This window comes from Canis lupus, chromosome 6, assembly GCF_011100685.1.
Source record: "Canis lupus familiaris isolate Mischka breed German Shepherd chromosome 6, alternate assembly UU_Cfam_GSD_1.0, whole genome shotgun sequence".
Taxonomy (NCBI): domain Eukaryota; kingdom Metazoa; phylum Chordata; class Mammalia; order Carnivora; family Canidae; genus Canis; species Canis lupus.
In genome coordinates this window covers 40,250,981-40,262,272 of record NC_049227.1, presented here as the reverse complement: position 1 = coordinate 40,262,272, position 11,292 = coordinate 40,250,981, and the positions used below count along the sequence as shown (strand labels likewise).

Here is an 11,292-nt window from a genome sequence, read left to right as displayed (position 1 = left end):
CTGGACACCGTGGCCACTGTGCCCTGGGAGTGTGGCTGGCCTGGAGTGAGGTCCTTTGAGTGTGAAACACTGCTAACAGGAAGACTTAGCACAGGTAACGAGACAGCGGATTAGTAACTTCCTATCCTCATTACTGGTGAAGTGGCAATGGTTTAGATAGGTCTGGTTAAATCTATCATTAATTTTATTTCCTTTTACTTTTCAAATATGGGCAGTTACTAGGAAACTTAAAATTGAAAGGTACTGGTTTAGCTCAGTTGGAGGAGTATGTGGCTCTTGAGGGGTTCTGAGGGCCAGCTGCTTGTTGGGCATAGAGATTACTTTTTTTTTTTAAGATTTTATTTATTTATTCACGAGAGACAGAGAGAGAGGCAGAGACACAGGCAGAGGGAGAAGCTCCCCTGCAGGGAGCCAGATGCGGGACTCGATCCCAGGACCCTGAGATGATGACCTTGAGCCAAAGGCAGACTTAACCACTGAGCCACCTAGGCATCCCCGGCATAGAGATTACTTAAATAAAATCTTTAAAAAAAAAAGTTGAATCTGTAGCTCATATGATACTTCTTTTGGAGGAAGCCAGGCCACAGGCCACCTTCTTGGGACAGGTGTACATGCATACACACACACCATCACACAGACACACCCGCAGACACGCACACACACATATCTGTATGTGCATGCAGACAGGAATGGAACAGTGCACGGTGTATGCACGCACACACACATCCTCTCAGGACAGGCTGGTTTCCAGCTGACCCCTGGGCAGTGGGGCCCTGTAGGCTGCTGGAGGGGCAGGGAAGTGATGTTCCCTGTCCTGACGTCTGTATCAGTCACATGTCCTGAGAATGCTGTCCCCGCAGGGTGTTAAATCTCTGTGGGAGCTTCGGACAGTGCCTGCAGAATGGATGTCAGACATACCAGCCCCTCTCCACCCCCAACTGTCCCTGCTGCCACTTTTCCAGGATTCAAGATGAATTGCTTCTTTACAGTTTCTTTTCTTTTTTTAAAAATGAGATGAAATGCACATAAAATTAACCACTTAAAATTCAGCAATTCAGTGGCATTTAGCACATTGGCAGTGTCGTGCAACCACCACCTCCATCTAGCTCCAGAACCTTCCCATCACCCGCCCCACAAGAGACTCCGAACCCAGCAGTGGTTTCTGTGTGTCTGTGGACTTGTGTGCTCTGGGTGTCTCACGTGAGCGGAGTCCTGTGTGCGGGTGGTGTGCTGTATTCACTCCACTGTGGGTGGACGCGTGGCTGGCCTCCGCCTTTTGTGGTCATGCTGCTGTGATGCGGGGCTGAGTCTGAGCACCCACCTCTACTTTTGCAGGGTCTGTGCCAAGGGTGAGGTGAGGCCACCCTTCAGGAAGGACTCTGAGTCCTCTGGCACAGCCCCTTCGGTCGCTTGGAAAAATCCCTGTGTTGTTTCCAGACCCGAGTGTGCTGCATCCCACCTGAGGTCCTTGCGGTGCTGGCAGTCCCCCGCTCGCCCCCATGTCCAGCTAGCCTCTCGGAGCTGCCCCCAGGCTTCGGGCCCTGGAGCAGCCAGTTTGGTTCATTGTGCTGAGATGCACACGACAGGCATCAGGGAACGGAGGCTGACCATTTGCTCGAGTCTTGGCTGAAAGAGGCTTGTATACGAGTGTATTTAAACACCAAGATTTTTATGGTAAGATGGGTCCAGAACTCATTTCTCAGGCCCCTGCAGGGGGGCGGGGGGCTTGTCGGGACTTGGACCCCTGAGGCCCCTGAGGCCTGTGTTTCCACCTGAAGTGGCTGGTGACTCCCAACCCCCACCCCCCGTCCCCCGGGCTCACCTGAGGCAGGTGTAAGTGGGGGCCTGTGGGCACATCTGTGTTGGGCCACCTTGGGCTCATCCTCTTGGCCCCTTACGTGGGTGGTGATCATGTTGGGGGTTGAATGGGTGTGCCGTTGGGGGGGAGGGAAGGCCGGAGGCCACACAGCCGTGCAGTGTGGTCTGAGTCGAGGAAGTGCGGGAGGGCTTCGTGGAATCAGGTGGAGGAGGGCAGGGACAGCGCGCTGCCTGGCCGCCGGGGACAGGGCCGCTCAGCCTTGCAGAGGGGCCACCGGCGTCTTCATCCAGCTAACATTCACGTGGCACAAAATGACGGCTCTAAGGGGAATAGCTTAGTGGCTTTTGGGGTGTTCACCACCCACACCACCTCTGTAGGCCCACAACACGTCGCCATCCCCAAATGGAACTCCGTATTGCTTGGCACTGCATCCCGCGCCCGTGGCGCGCACTGTCCACCTCCTGTGTCTGTGGATTTGACTCGTCCAGGGACCTCCCTGAGAGGAGCCACAGCATTTTCCCGTGATGGCTTCTTGCCCCAAGCAGGACCTCCACGTTGGAGCTCATGTCAGAATTTCCTTCCTTTTTGAGGCTGGGTGGTATTCCATCCTGTGGATGGTCCACGTCCTGTTCACCCGTCCTCTGTGGGTGGACATTTGTGCACAAGTTGTCACGTGGACAGGAGTGGATGCTGTGCCCGGGCGCCCGCCCAAGGGTGGGACTGCGGCCACGGGGCACTTTAGTGAGGGTGAGGGCCTGTGGGGGGTGTGTGGTTCCCAGGGTCTTGTCCTGGGAGCCCCTCTGTAGGACAAGGGTGGTCTGCCCTCCAGGAGGCCAGGAGGCTGCGGGGGAGCCGGCGCCTGCTGTCCACGAGCTGCCAGAACGCATGTCTGTGCACAGGCTCGTGGGGGCGCAGCCCTCCACTTACAGATTAAAAGAGGTGTTCGTGTACTCGGCTTTCAAAACAGCATGAGGTTTGTCAGAAGGTGTCCGTGGGATAATAAAGAGTAGACTGCTGGTCTTCGTGCCCCCAACGCTGGCACCCGTGGAGGGTGAGTGTCTTCTGTGTGCTGCTGAGGTGGGCGCTACTGATCAGAGGGCTGGACCTTTTGGTCCCAACCCCTGACTTCAGTGGAGGAGCAAAGCGATGAGGATTAATCTCCAACCGCCATCAACTTAATCAATCCGCTTCTGTAGCAAGATGCCATAAAAACCCCTCAAGTCCTGGGTTTGGGAGCCTCCAGGCAGGTGAACACATAGAGGTGCGGGGGCGGGGGGTGAGTTCCTGGGAGGCTACTGGGCAGGAGGGGGCGCTACTCTGCAGGGCCTGGAAGCTTGTGCCCCTTCCCCACCCCTCACCCTGTGGGTCTCTTCCATCTGCTGTTCCTTTTTTTTTTTTTTTTTTAATTTTATTTATTCGTAGAGAGAGAGAGAGAGAAGCAGAGACACAAGCAGAGGGAGAAGCAGGCTCCATGCAGGGAGCCCGATGTGGGACTCGATCCAGGTCTCCAGGATCACACCCCAGGCTGCAGGTGGCGCCAAACCGCTGAGCCACCCGGGCTGCCCCCATCCGCTGTTCCTGAGTCGTATCCTTTACAAGCATACCCCAAACTTTGAAGCCAGTTGGGGCCCCAGTGTGGGTAACCTGCGGACCCGGTACTGTGGCTCCTGAAGTGGAGGATGTCTCTGGGTCCCTGCAGCCAGCGGTGAGTGTCTGAACTGAGTTCACTTGCAGGACCCGAGGCGGGGTGTCCAGAGAGCCGGAGAGTCCGTCAATGTCAGGAAAAAGCCGCGTGGGAAGTGTCGCGGCCGCCTTTCTGACGTGGGGGCATTCTTGGGTGGGAGGAGGAGGAGGTGTGGGGCCTCTTGTGCAACGGGCCGGTCCTGAGTGCACGGCCTCACCGCTCCTGATCCGCCTCTCATCCCCGTGTCACCAGGGGCCTGACGGTGCTGGATGTCCCCGTGCCCAAGCCTGTGGCCCGGCCGCCCTGTTGCCTCCTGTGCCCTGTGCGTGGGGCCCAGTCTCCGCCTGCGGGTGTAAGGGCCTCTCACCCGTGGACGGGAGCGTGTGGGGGACGCTGTGCAGCCCGTACCGTGTGGGTGGCAGGCCCGCCTTGGCGAACTTGGGCTCAAGTGGGAAGTTACACGCATGCACCTGTGCTAGGCCCGCAGGTCTGGCTGTGCCCCCACCCCGTGCACGCGAGGGCAGGGCGTCACCTGCAAGCCTGGCCCCGGCCCCCGGGCTGAGGGGCCCCAGGAGCCTCCGCCTGGGCTCCCAGCGCTGCTGACTCCGCGTTTCAGATAAGCAGGAAATTCCTGAGAGGAAAACTACAAGCTTTATGTTTATTTAATTCCAGCCATTCTGTGGTTTTTGGAGATGGCCTTTAAAGATTTGCTTTTGATTTTTATCTCTAAGAGAATGCAGAAAAGTCCCCGGTCGGTTGGGCTCCAGAGAAAATACACACAAAGAAAAGAAGCGAGTGTGGATCTCGCCAGGCGGCTCTGGGGTGAGGGCAGGATGGGGCTGGGGCACGTCCCCTCAGAGCGGCGGCCTGGCTGCGCCCGCACATGTGGGCCCCAGAGCCACGTTCCCTCATCAGCTCGGGCCACAGTGCCGGAGGACGGGCTTTGGGGAGGCCTCCCCTCGTGGCGGCCGGCTTCCTTGTCCACCCCTCGGGCCGCAGGGAGGGGCCGGGGCTCGGGGCTCCTGTCGGGTGCCGTCGGACACACGCTGTGCCCGGTGCCCATCTTAGCTGGTGGAGTGGAGGGTGTGCTGCGGGCGAGGGGGAGCGGCAGTGTCCGTCCGGAGCCCCCCGCGGCCGAGCACCCTGGGCGGGTTATCCGCCAGAGCCGCGCAGGCTGGCGCACCTGCTGCCACATGCAGATCTCTCCGAGGGCAAGGCTGTTGCCCGGAGCAGGGAAGTCACTGGGGGGCCTTTCCTCTGGGTCAGGACCCTCACCTGGAACCTCAGGTCATCAGTCCAGGCCTTTTGGGAAGGGGATTAGCTATTGAACACCCACGAGCCACCACGGGGCGGGGGCCTGTGCGAGCTGGGGTGCAGCATGGGGTGGGCTCTCAGGGAACAGGTCGACACGCGTGCATGAGCTGGACTGCCTGGTGGGTCCCCCAGCTTGAGTCTGTCCGACAGCACCTCGCTATAGGTGGCAGGGGCGCGTCCCCTGAGGAGGGCCTGCTTCCCATGTGCGGCTGTCAGCAGGCAGTCCTCCAGGCCCGTCTCCCTCGCAGCCCGGGAACTGTCAGTGCCCTGTTTCTTGTCAAACTCTTCATTGATTCATGTGATTTCCTCTTGTTTTCACGGTTCCGCTGCTGGGGCCGCGACCGGTGGGAGCCTGTATGGGGCCGGTGCTCGGTGTCCTTCCTTGCCTTCGGGGACACAGGTGCTGAGACCCTCTGCCCCTGCCCTCTGTCCTGGTGTCTCTGGCGGATGCAGGATTGAGAATGACTGGGCGCACACCCGCACGCGGGCGCGTCCGTACCACCACTCACATCGGAGCCGTGAGTTTGCTGATGCGCCAGATCCACTGTGTCCCTGGGCTCCTTCGGGTTTTTTGTCTGAGCCTGTGGTTCCTGTCTCCCCCGCACGAATCCACACGCCGTGCCTGTGGGGGTGCTAGTCCCCAGGGAGGAGCCTGCCTCATCCCATCCCTCCCTGCTCTGGGCAGGGCTCATTCTGGGCAGGGCACAACCGAGCCACCTGGCCTCTGCTCAGGGCCAGCAGGGAGACGGAAGGGACCCCAGCTCCACCACCACCTCTAGGTACGGGCGCATCCACCCCATGTCCCCTCAGGGTGGATGCTGGGGACACTGACTGTCCTCTTGGAGTCAGGTCATGCATGTGAAGGTGCAGTGGTGCCTGGTGAGCCTTGCGGCTGGGGCACGCGTGTGCGTGTGCTCACGGGTGTGGCACGTGTGCGCGTGTAGGGAGCAGAAGCAGCGGTCTGCTGGGCACCTGTGAGATCCTCAGGCTGACACGGCTCCTCCAGCTCCAGTGCGGCCACGGGAATGCCTGCCACTGTGCTTGTCCCTGTCCTCTCTGGAGGTCACCAGACCTCCTCCCGGCCCCCAGTGCTGCTGCAGGTGGCAGATCCACATCTGTAGCGTCTCTGAGCTTTCCAGGGCCTCCCGCATGTTCTGATTAGCATGGGGAAGAATCCACATTTGCACCGAATGAGCCAGAGGTGGTTTCTAGCTACAGCAGGTGGGAGCCATTCAGCATCCTGTAACAGGGATGGGGACAGAGGATGGAGGAGGGGTGTCCCCGGCCCGTGGCATGTTCTGGATGCTGGGCCCACCTTGGACTCAGGCACTTCTGTTTGTTTTCATGGTCTTATTACTTTCCTAGGGCTTCCTTAACAAAGCCACCAACTCAGGGCTCAAACTGAGGTGTCACAGGGCCGTGCTACTTCTGGGCACAGCCTCTCCCAGCCTCTGGTGGTGCTGGCGTTCCTTGGCGTCCCTTGGATGGTGGATGCATCACCCCATCTCTGACTCCGGGGTCACATGGCATCTCTCCTCTGGTAAGGACACTCTTGTTGGGGTCAGACTCACTGACTCCAGGTAACCGACCTCCCTCTTATCAATCACACCTGCAATGGCCCTATTTCCAGATAAGGCCTCATTCTCTGATCCTGGGGTTCAGGACTGAGGCATATCAGTTTGTGGGACAGTTCAATCTACTGCAGGGTCCCAGCTGTACCCTCTTGTATTTGACAGTATTGAAAACCATTTATAGTTTTAAGAATAATTTTTAGAGGGGAAACCCTGGGTGGTACAGCGGTTTAGCGCCTGCCTTTGGCCCGGGGCGCAATCCTGGGGACCCGGGATCGAGTCCCGCGTCGGGCTCCCGGTGTATGGAGCCTGCTTCTCCCTCTCCTGTGTCTCTGCCTCTCTCTCTCTCTGTGTGACTATCATAAATAAATAAAAATTTAAAAAATTTAAATAATAATTTTTAGAGACATGCACAGAAACATGGCTTTTCCTAACCTCAGGGCTCACGAGGCTGGGCATCCCCAGGACACTGTGCGTGCAGAGGCCTGTGCACACAGGTTTGCTCTCCACATGCACCATCTGCTCCCCTCTTTCACCCCTTGGGGATCGCTCAGCATCTGTTGTGTCTGGAGCTGCCTGGCTCTCCGTCGTGGGCGTCGCTTCTCAGCGGTCAGGTGACTTTCAGGACGTGATCACCAAGGCCAGAAAGAGCAAAGCTTGTTGTCACAGAAGTCACTCTCACAGACCAAGCATGACATCAGTTCCTGCCAGGGAAGCACCTGGTCCCAGGGTGGGCATTTGTAATTAAATTCTTTTTATTTTGAAATAATCTCATGTTTAGAGAAAAGTTGCAGAAACAATACGATTCCCTGTGTTCTTTTCTGCCAGGTTGCCCAACCGTGAACATTTTACCATGTTTGCTTCAGACCTAAAGCTGCAGAGCGGACTCTTTCAGGGCGTGTTCTCGAAAACCAGGGTCTTGTGCTGCACCTGTGGGGGGCTGTTAGTGCTGACACAGTGAGGTACCTCCTCTACTCTGCAATCTGTTACCTGGCCCGATAATGACCCTGCACACTGCTCCCTCGGGTCACTGCCGGGCATTTTACCATCTCGGTGTCCATTGATGGGGTTTCTCGGCCATTCCATCCTCCCACTGGGGATTTTGTGCGGATATGAGGACTCTTGGCTTCTGTGCGTTGTATTTAGCCTTACCGAGGTCCTTTATTATTTGAGTCTGTGATCTCCCTGTCGATGGTCTGGGGCTGTGCGTGCTGCCTGTTTGGGAGGCACGACGTGAGGCTGGGTTTGAGTGTAGAGAAGATGAAATGAAATGCTCACTCCTCAGCCATGTGTACCCCATTTCCAGTGCTTAGTGGCCACAGGTGCTGGGCTGGTTGCGGATGCTGAGGATGTGGAACATCCCATCATCACGAAAAGTCTCCACGGGATTTCCAGGTACAAAAGTGTACCTTTGCAAATGGAGTCAGCCCCTGTGGGCTCCATTCTTGTAGCCCCAATGCGCTCCCCAGTTGGACCGTAGTGGTTGAGGCCTCTGGTGCCGGTTTCATGGGCAGTGGGGGGAGCAGGCATGGCTGCCATCCTGCCCCCGAGGACGTCCACATCTGCTTCTTCAGTTAGGCATAGGTGTACCAAAAGGCATATCCATGTCACTGTGCCAAGAAAGCAGCAATCAATTCCTACTGTCTTTACTCTTTCCGTTTTATTATTATTTGTTAAGATTTATTTATTGATTGTTTCCTGAGAGACCCAGAGAGTGAGGCAGAGACACAGGAGGGAGATGCAGGTTCCACGCAGGGAGCCCGATGAGGGACTCGATCCCGGGACCCTGGGGTCATGGCCTGGGCTGAAGTCAGCCACGACCGCTGGACCACCAGGCGTCCCACTGTTTCCGTGTTCATCAGGAGTGGGCGTCATTCTGCCCGAGGTCCCTGTGCACCTCTGGGGAGAAGCCGCCGTCTCTCCTGGAAGGTCACTGTAGCATCCCTGGGTTTCCCAGTGGAGAAGCAGCCGGGGTGCCTGGGAGCTGGTCCGCGGGGTCCGGTGCCCTCCTCCCGTGCATGGGCTCCGTCTGCGGGCCTCCCGGGGGTGGCCGGAGGTGGGCGGCCCTGCCCCGCTCGCTGTCCAGCGCGTCCCGTCGGGAGGCTCTGCGGCTCCCCGGGGCCTCGGCCGCTTGTGGGGGCGGCTCCTGGTGGGGCGTCTCCGGGGGGTGTCTCCTGGGGCGGGTGTCTCCGGGGACGCGGCTCCTGGGGGGCGGCCTCCTTCTCCCGTGCAGCGGTCGGTTCGGCCACGTCACCTGGGCGTTCACACTGACAACATCCTCGGAAGGCGGCACGACGACCGGAGCCCTGCCTCGCCCTGCCCGTCGGCTCCCGGAGGGGCCGCGCCCACCGCCGCCTGCAGGGCTGTCCTGCCTTGGCGGCCGCGGGAGCCCAGCGGGGCTCGCTGGCTGTGGGCTGGGCGCCGCGTGTGCGGCCCGGGGAGGGGGGCCACGGGAGCTGGGGGAGGCGCTGGTGCGCAGGCGCGGCCGCCCCGGGTCGGACCGGGACAGGCGGGGGGGCGGAGGGGGGGGGGGACGTGCCGCGCGGGTTCGGTCCGCCCCGAGGGCTGGGGGCGGGCGGGGGGGGCGCGCCCGGGGGCTGGCCGGGCCGGGTGGGTGTGCTGGGGGCCGGGCCGGGTGCGGAGGCTGGGCGGGGTGAGCCCGGCGGCCCAGGTGGGTGCGGCGGTCCCCAGGGACCCCGTGGGGGCCGCAGGGCGGTGGTTGCGCTGGGCCTCGTCCTCTTCCCGTCTTGGAGCCGCTCGACGGGCACAGACCCCGGGCACCCGGGTCCCTGTTGCCGTGAGTGGTACGGCCCTGGGTGGGCCCTGGGTCCTGGCTGCGTGCACCGCCTCCCGCACCCCGGGAGGGCGCGCCCCGGCTTCAGGGCGGACGATGTGTGAGTCATGGTTGGAAACAGAGGCGCGACCCGGCAGGTTCCTCCGCCCGCTGAGCCCACCAGGAGATGCAGCAGGAAGACAAGCTGTGTGGTTTTCCATGTTTTTGCGCTTTGTCTTTTCTCAGCATCAAAAGCTAAGTGGCACCTTGAAAATGCACTTGTGTGGGGACCGAGGGCCAGGTTGTCCCCGCCCAGAATGCTGCGGTTGCGGTTTGAGGACCGGGGCTGCTCTGGCCCCACTAACTGGACACGATATGTCCATGGCTTTTGCTTAGAGTCAGATGTAATTCCTCTGCCTTTCCCGGGCTTCCCAAAATTCTCACCCTAACACAGACTATTTTGATGATTAAAAACAAAGGAGGACCCCACACCAAAAAAACCTGAACCAAACAAGCCGACTACAAATAAGGAAATGAATAAATATGTTCAAAGCAAAGCCTGTGGAGATGACTTAGAGTTGGTAGGGTGTTTTTTTTTCTTTCCATTTTTTAAAATTGGAGTTCGATTTGCCAACATATAGTCTAATAGTCGGTGCTCATCCCATCAGGTGCCCTCAGCCCGTGACCCAGTCACCCCACCCCCACCCACCTCCCCTTCCACGACCCCTTGTTCGTTTCCTAGAGTTCAGAGTCTCCTGTGGTTTGTCTCCCTCTCTAATTTTTCCCACTCAGTTCCCCTCCTTCCCTTATAACCCCTTTCGCTATTTCTTGTATTCCCCGTATGAGTGAGACCATGTGATGATGGTCCTTCTCTGACTGACTTCACTCAGCATAATCCCCTCCAGTTCCATCCGAGTTTGTAGGTTTAAAGCATGTTGCCAGCTTTCTTGAAGCGGCAGCCCCAAGGGGAGATGCCACCAGTGGCAAGCACCCTGGTATTTGAAGCAGTGTCTGGAGACTCTCGGACAAGATGCTAACAGCTGTCACTGCTGGCTCTGGTTGTACGACCTGGCCCCAGAGGTGACAGGTTACTTTGGGGGCAGAGGTGGGGATGTCTGTGGGGACTTGAACACGATCCTCCAAGACACTGAACAAGTAGAGCAAAGGTAAGCAAAGCTACAGAAAATTAGAATATTGTTGGTAATAAAGTGAATTTTACTTGCATTTATGAATATTTATAATTTTTTTTCAATTTTTATTTATTTATGATAGTCACACAGAGAGAGAGGCAGAGACACAGGCAGAGGGAGAAGCAGGCTCCATGCACCGGGAGCCTGACATGGGATTCGATCCCGGGTCTCCAGGATCGCGCCCTGGGCCAAAGGCAGGCGCCAAACCGCTGCGCCACTCAGGGATCCTGAATATTTATAATTTAGAAATAGGTATTTATGAGTACACATGTTGTTATTAGGTTGTTATTTCAGGGATTCAATAATGTAATTTCATATCCGAAAATCCGTTCAATTTATTTATGAGTTAATGCTGAAAAAGTATTTAACTTTCAACTCTTCATGATAAAAAGCATTCAGGAATTAGGAATGGCATGTCATGTCTAACTTGAGAGCATGTAGCAGAAATGCCCACGTAACGTGTCGGGGAGGACATCCTGATCTTTCTGCTATAAAGTTACGAAGCAGCAGCTCCTGTGAGTCTCTGTGAGTCCTGGAGGCTGCGTCACTGTCAACATGAAGAAGGTCACAAGGGGATAAGTTAAAACCATATACCAACATGTTACTTGGCGAGATGCATAAATTAATCCCTAGAAAGACATAAACCACCAGAACTGCTTCCAGAAGAAATAGACACTCTGAATACATTTGTAAGAAACACAGAGACTAAACTCATACTTTAACAACTTCCCACAGAGGAAAGCCCAGGCCCAGGTGGCTCCACTGTGATCCTGCTGAGTGTTTAAGGCTGTCAGCCTGAGCTGGGAGCAGCAGGAGGACCCAGCGCAGGCCCCGGCTCTGACTTCTGTGCTGCCTGCAGGCCTGGGTGCCAGTCCCTGGTGAGGCCACGCCCGGAGCCTGTCAGTCCTATGAGGGAGGGGCAAAGCCTGGTAAATTCTCGT

At 57.6% G+C, this 11,292-nt stretch overlaps 1 long non-coding RNA gene across 1 annotated transcript; it reads left to right on the top strand.

The window, feature by feature from the left end:
• The first annotated feature begins 3,297 nt into the window (after window positions 1-3,297).
• On the top strand, window positions 3,298-8,439 carry LOC111096334. The gene is made up of 4 exons (XR_005360390.1): window positions 3,298-3,524; window positions 6,183-6,357; window positions 6,829-7,118; window positions 7,217-8,439. It is a non-coding gene; the product is annotated as an uncharacterized LOC111096334 (long non-coding RNA).
• Window positions 8,440-11,292: the final 2,853 nt, after the last annotated feature.